The sequence below is a fragment of the Dermacentor variabilis genome, chromosome 10 (assembly GCF_050947875.1).
Source record: "Dermacentor variabilis isolate Ectoservices chromosome 10, ASM5094787v1, whole genome shotgun sequence".
Taxonomy (NCBI): Eukaryota; Metazoa; Arthropoda; class Arachnida; order Ixodida; family Ixodidae; genus Dermacentor; species Dermacentor variabilis.
This window is the reverse complement of record NC_134577.1, coordinates 9,575,341-9,582,635: the sequence shown is the minus strand read 5'-3', so window position 1 is coordinate 9,582,635 and position 7,295 is coordinate 9,575,341.

Sequence of the window (7,295 nt, the reverse complement as noted above, 5' to 3'; positions counted from 1 at the left end):
AAAGAGCTTTGCGGGTGTTAGCGTTGGGGCACGTAGGAGTGAAGAGCTTTAAAATAGGGTTTGACGTTTGCGGATAGCGTCTTGCGCTGACAGCGCCACTACAGCGTTAAAGAAAAACTATTAGAAATAATTAAATAAAGTATACCATTTTATGATAGGAATAATAATTTTTACTTGCGTGTATTCGCGTTTAAGTACAATTTAGAGGTTATTCTCTGTAAGCAGCAAACGATTAGTTGCGCTTAGTTTTGAGCAAACCAACTTTACTAGCCTTCACCAGCCAAACTTAGCCGTGTTAGGCCTACGAGCCATAAAATCCACAATCGAATTCAAAATCAGCGGCGTCTAATGAGTCAATAACACACGCTAGTTGAGAGAAAGCGATAACCGCACTCACTTCTCCTAGCTTGCGAACTTCACGCGTTACCGCGAATCGAACCCAGTTTTGTGCTAGGTTAGAGCCGTCGCTTCGATGGGTGCCGCCATGTTTGCCGACGCAAAGCTTTTGCGGCCGCTATTTGGGCTCCCGCTAAATTGGTGAAGTAGCGTTCCCAACGCAAAACCCAAACAAAGTTTGCGTCTTGCGCATGCGCGGTGGCTTCGACGCTATTTCTTTGGGGCCCCAAAACGTTTGGGGCCCCAAAGGCCCCAAACGTTTGCTGTCAATACAATAATACTGTCAATACAATAAGCTGTCAATACAATAATACAGCGAATACGGAAATTGGAGTTAATTACGAGGAGATACAGAGACATGTCGCACAATAGAGAACAAAAGAAAAAAAAGGAGAAAATGGATACGTTAGAGAGAGAGAGAAAAAGGTTTCTTTATGAAGAAGGGAGTTATTGCCACTACCTTCGGCTGCCCTTGAGGGAGCATGGTTCAGCACAGAGGTCGCGTTGAGACTCTTCGGCTGATAAATATAATAGAATAGTAGTACAAAACACTTGAAAATAAGCACAAGACTACATCATAAAAATAATTACACAGGAATTGACAAAATCAAAACACAACCACCCATCATATAAGGAAGCAGAAAACATTAGCCAAAGATAATAATTTTTCAGTTCTCTTAACGAATTCTGCGAGATACTAATTTTACGTAGTATTCTATTCTATAGTTTAATTCCAATAAACACTAGCAGACGTTTGCCATATATACATTTTACTGGCGGGATATTTACGTTATCAAAAGTCTGTTTCCTAATCAGAGTAATAAATTAAATGACTGGCTATGTGTTATAACGTTATTAACGCGAATGGCTCACCGTAACTCCCGTAAGCAATGGAAAGTTCAAATTTAACTTGGAAAGAAGGGGCTTACTTTGCACATAACAAGGCGAGGAAAGGTTAGTATGCGTATTGCTCGTCCTTACATTCGTCGCACGCTTGTTTCAAAATTGCTGTTTTCGTAACGTGGCCACCTGATCAAACTCACGATGCCTACTCATGGTGCGGAGTCATTGTTTCAGCTGTAGCCGAGTGGTTTCGGCGAACGTTGATCAAGTTACCTGATAAAGTGAAGGCGAGGTTACTGGTTCGATTTCAGCGCGTCGCGAATTTTTCGTAGACGTGGGTATATGTTCGATACTGTCATAATTTTCTTCTTACTTCAGGTAACGGGCGTGCCGAGCTAGGCTCAGACCATGGCTATAGGAAACGGGTAAACATGATCGGCCCATTTCCTAGCTCATAACTGTCGTTCGCGGTAAAAGCCCACCAGTGTTCCTGAGAGCAACCGCCTTATTAGCTAATGAATGCGCTTTGTCATTTCGCCCATTCGAACACATTTTGAACGATATTCATTAAAGAATAAAAAAATTGAAGAACGCGCGTTGGCATGACGAACCAAACCAGCGGTAACGTGACTCGAAGCCGTGCACTATAACCACTACTACGCGCATACCTAATCAGCCGTTGCTAGCCGCGAGATAAGCTCAATGTGTCATTCTCGGCTGAGAGGATTTAACGGGATGCGCAGAACGATACGCAGTACGAAAGGACTTCGACGTGGTGACTGCGATGCCAGAGAGGAGCATAAAAGAAAGAAAGAACGATTAGAAAGAAATACGACCGTCGTTCTATCAAGTTAAACCGTATTTCGCGTGAGCATACTTTCATTTCTTACTATGCACCGGTGCAGAACTGACTACGCGCATTTTGGTAGCCAACCACTCGCATTTCTGGTTAGTATCCTTGCGTTCTCCCTTTATTTCCTCCTCCGAGCTGTTTTCAATTACTGCTGTGCGCAGTAATTGAGTCTCCCAGCGTGTGTGTGTGTGTGTGCGTGTGTGTGTGCGTGCGTACCACATCGTTCTAAAAAAGGAACAAGAAATGGCCTGCCCACCATTCGTGAGCATATACGTGCTCAACGCAGCAACAGCACAAGATGCCGTATTTCCTTTAACGCTCTATGTTTTTATAGAATTCCTTTCGCCATTATCCTGGAAGTGACTCTAGATGGTTGGCGGTCAGTGGATAGCAGCAAAGCCGCTCAAGCTACACATGAGAGCAGGGAAAAAAAGTGAGTGCGTATTAAATCGCTCGGCTACGATCTTCGGTACAACTCGTTGAACACGGCACTCCGTGAGGTGGCCAGGACCGCAGGCTCTGCGCCGACAAATAATTCCTCCCAGCTCAGGATAGCCTTTTCGAGTAAACATTTACGTTAATCGAGTGGCTGCAGCTAAGCACGAGGTCGCCTGTTCGATTCCCAACTGCGCGGGCCGCATTCCGTTTGGGGGCTTGGCGAGAGAACGCACGTATCCGCGTTTTGGGTCGACCTCATGAAGGTGGCCTAAATTAACTGGCATCCTTGCTTGAGGTTTCCTTATGCGCTACTGTTGTTGGCGTTATTACCCTAAGCATGTCTTTGTAATGTCGTGGTGCTATTTGACTTGTACGTGATAAGGCAACTGCATGTTAATTTTCATGTGTTGTAGGTTGCAAGTGTGTGTTGTATTCAATAGCGAAGAAGTCGCCTGCACCATGCTTGTGCGCCAACGTCTCTTTGTATCGCGTCAATAAAAGGATATAAAAGTCGAGAGCCTCCCTTCGCATTACTCTTTGCGGCGTAGCAGCGCCTAAGCCAACCGTAAACCGTCACCGAATGCCCTAAATGAGTACGGCTTCTTTCATCCGCCTCAGTAGTGTAGCGGCTGCGCTGTTTCCTCCCGGACCACAAGGTCGCGGGTTTGGTTAAGGACCGCATTACACTGGGTCCAGGCCGTAGATCATTGTCCGTAGATCTTGGATCTTCAAATATCGTTTTGCTATTTGTGCCGTTCTGGCTAGTTAAAAGCTGCTAAAGCTTGCTGAGTTCACTCTTTGGCTCTTTTGGAATGTGATATATTCCATAATTAGCGATGAAAAATTAACCAAGCCCGAGCGGAGCCATTACATGGTCATGTCACCTTGCGTGTGCACCACACCCGTCATTTGTCCTCGCGTCTTTTCTGGCTTAGCAGGCTACCTCTACCACAGACACTGTTGCTTTTTTTATTTACTGTAGAAAGGTAATCTATCACAAAGCTCGAATTGCTGGTGCGGGATATGGCGCTATTAATACTGTATCGGGGCACGTTTCCGAGCGTTTGTGTGCGCTTTGTTTGCTTCTGTGCCATAGTGATAGTCATGAATACGCTTAGTCACCCAACAGAAAGGGCTTTGCGACCTTTTCTGTCTGAGTATAATGTTTGCGTTTCACACGCTCTTGGTTTATCCGCGGGCTGTTTCCTGTTTCTGAAGAAGAGCCTACTTTATTCAGCTTTTAGTTATCATGTCGACACTGAAGGTCGATATATATGTTGTGATCTTGTGTTGCAGGGTGTGCCATGGCGCATAGTCAACGTCTATGCATTTAATGACGCTGCAAAACGAACTCTTTTATTTGATACTGTGTCTAGTCTGTTGGACTGTGATCGTTGCATTGTTTTAATGGGAGATTTCAATTGTGTATGTGATCCCAACGATCGAAGCGGCATTAACACTCAGCGGGACAGGAGTGGTGAAGTTTTGTCTAACATAATAGAAAATGCAGGGCTCGTTGATATAGGAGTGTCGGGACAGGGAGCTCGCTCTTATACAAGAATTCAAGGTCATTCCTACGCCCGCCTTGATCGGATTTATGTTTCTTCATCGCTCCTCTCTCGAGGACTATCCTGCATTACTATCCCCGTTTCATTCTCTGATCATTGTATGGTTATCGCAAACATTGGTGAAAAATTTGTAACTAATTTCCGACCACAGTGGGCACTCTGGAAGCTTAACTCTGAGCTCCTAAATGATCAGGAATTTATTAATCACGTGCGCATGGCTCTAGCCAATTCTCTTTCTAGTGACTTGCCATTATTTGCTGCTTGGGAACTCTTTAAACAAGAGGTTCGTGCAGTGGCTATAGAAATTGGATCGGTGAAATCATTCTATAGAAAGAATGAAGAAAAAACGCTTCTTAAGCGCCTATGTAGCCTTTATGAGATTGAATGCGAAATGCCAGGCACTTACATTGTTGACATAGAAAACATTAAATGTGAGTTACAAAAGTATGACGTGCTACGTTACAGAGGGGCGCGAATTCGATCTCGAAACAGGCGTGCTCTGCAATCTGAGCAACCAACACGTCAAGCTTTACTTGACGAGCGACGTCACGGTATTTCCAAGGTAATTCCGGAAATATACTCCGAAGGTAGTCTTGTAACAAATACTAATGACATAATTTCTCAGTTCGAAACTTTCTACACTATGTTGTTTAGTGCCCCTCCGGACGATCACGATGCAAAAGTTTTAGAGAGTTTTGTATCTCTTGTCAAACCATTACAGGATGATGACTGTGCAGTCATCAGTGGTAGCCTTACGATTCAAGAAATTGAGCTAGCTATTGATCAGCTGCCTTTGTCGAAAACACCCGGCCCCGATGGACTTTCATGTGAATTTTACAAAGCTTTCAAATCAATTATCAGCCCCATATTATTGGATATTTTTATTTCAAGTCTAGAGATTGACGCCCTTCCGCAGTCTTTTTGCAAAACCCACACAGTTTTAATTCCCAAAAGTTCAGATAAAGAGAAACTGCGTTCCGTTGAAGGCTATCGACCAATCACATTGTTAAACGTGGATTACAAAATTTTTGCGAAAGTTCTATCTAATAGATTGCAATTTGCGATGTCAATTAATCTAATTGGTTCCCATCAGACATGTGGAATCAGGGGCCGATCAATTCAAACCAACATACATATCGCCCGTACCCTTCTTCAATACTGTTATGGTTCCACTGAGCAGCTTGCAATGCTCCAGGTAGACCTTGCTAAAGCTTTTGATCGTGTCAGTCACTCCTATTTATTTTCCCTTCTGGAGCATGTCAATGTTGGCTCCATTGTGCTTAAAGGCGTTAGGCTTTGCTACACCTGTTGTACTACTCGTTTAGTTATTAATGGCCAACTCTCCGAACCCATTTCTATTTGCTCATCAGTAAAACAAGGCTGCCCGATGTCCCCACTACTATTCGCCCTTTACCTGGAACCGCTATGCTTAAGCGTAATTCAGTCGAGTAACATCCATGGCTTCAATATACTGGGTAATGAAGTTAAAGTCTTAGCTTATGCAGACGATCTAGCGTTCTTCTGCACGGATAAGTCCAGTGTTGAAAAAGTAGTATCGAAAATAGAAGAATTTGGCAGCGTATCAGGAGCGCGAATGAACTCCTCAAAAAGTTTAGGCTTATGGTTTGGCTCATGGTGCTATACACCAGAACAGTTTGCAGGCGTTAAGTGGACTGATGTCCCGCCAAAGTATCTTGGCGTGCCGCTAGACGCATATAAATTAAGCGCACACTATTGGAAAGAACGGGTTTCGGTACTGCAAAGTTACGCCCAGACATTCGTTCCACAACGACTTTCTATTTTTGGGAAAGCCGAAGCCTGCAATAAGTTCTTGGCAACAAAAATTTTCTATGTATTGCAAGTTATCCATTGTGCTAGGCTATACATCCAACGCTTTCACCGTATCTTTGCAACCTTCGTATGGTCTTCAACTTTTGAGCCCATGAGGCGCGATAATATCTTTAGGCCTGTTAGTGAAGGTGGGCTGGGCTTAGTACATCTTTATGTGCGGCAAATAGTGTCTCGTTTCTTCTATTTTCGCGATACTTCCCATCCTGTAATTCGTTCATACATGCAAGTCACACTTGTTAATGTGTTACCTGATTTAGTTGTTTCTTCAAGTTTTTCTTCGCGCTTATGCTTGTGGGGGTTCATGCAAGAAGTTTACTTGGCGGTTCGTTTCCTGACAGTTCGGTTTTCCACTGAATACTTGTATTCTGTGTCGCGCAAAACGTTGTACAAAGACTTACTATCCATGCTATTTCCGCCTCCACTTTACCGATCAATATACATTAAATTGCCAGGCCACGATGTGCTAAAGCGAGTTCTCAATATGTATTTATCCCCTTGCTGCAAAACATTCTTTTATAAAGTTCATAGTGAAACCATACCGGTTAAAACATGGCTACAAAAAAAAGGGTATCTTTGTCTCTTCTGTTAACTGTCGCCTTTGTGATGTACCAGAGACAATTGAACATTGTTTTATTAGCTGCACCGACGCCATCCTATTTTGGGATGTCCTCCAACGGACTTTAAAGAAAGACTTTGAGATTAACGCTCATACTGTGCGATATCTGCTACCAACCTGTGATAATAGTGCGCCTTTCGATATGTTTTTTGTAATGGGAATGCACAGTTTGTGGAAAACGCGAATGATGGACCGCAACGCCGAAACGGTTGTACCTACAAGGGCAAATTTCATCCAAATGACATTACACCTAAAGCAGGTTTATGATGGACTCGGTGTACAACCGGACTGGTACCCTATTTTGTTGAGGTGCTTATCCTTGCCACCCTTCTAAAGTGACACGAACGTTTCTACTCACAGTATGAACGCTACCTTTTCTGTGTGTGACTTTCATTGTGCCCTCCATTCTCTGACTATGCAGAACTGGTGACCGTCTGGTTGAATGGTTGAATGCAACTATAATGAATACCATGAAAGAAAGAAAAAAAAAACAAAGGGCTGTCAGTGGTGTCGCGAAAGAAACTTTATAAGGACCTGTGTGAGGTCTTTCTTCCGCGGTACCGTTGTACAGGTCGTTGTACTGTGCAGGTCCATGGCAGTCAGTTCTAAAACGTGTGAAAAGAATGACTGTACCGGGCGGAGTTAAAAGTTTCTTCTTTAAGCTCCATACGAACACTCTTGAAGTCAAGACGTATTTGGAAGCGAAGGGTTTCTTTGTGCCTTGGGGAAA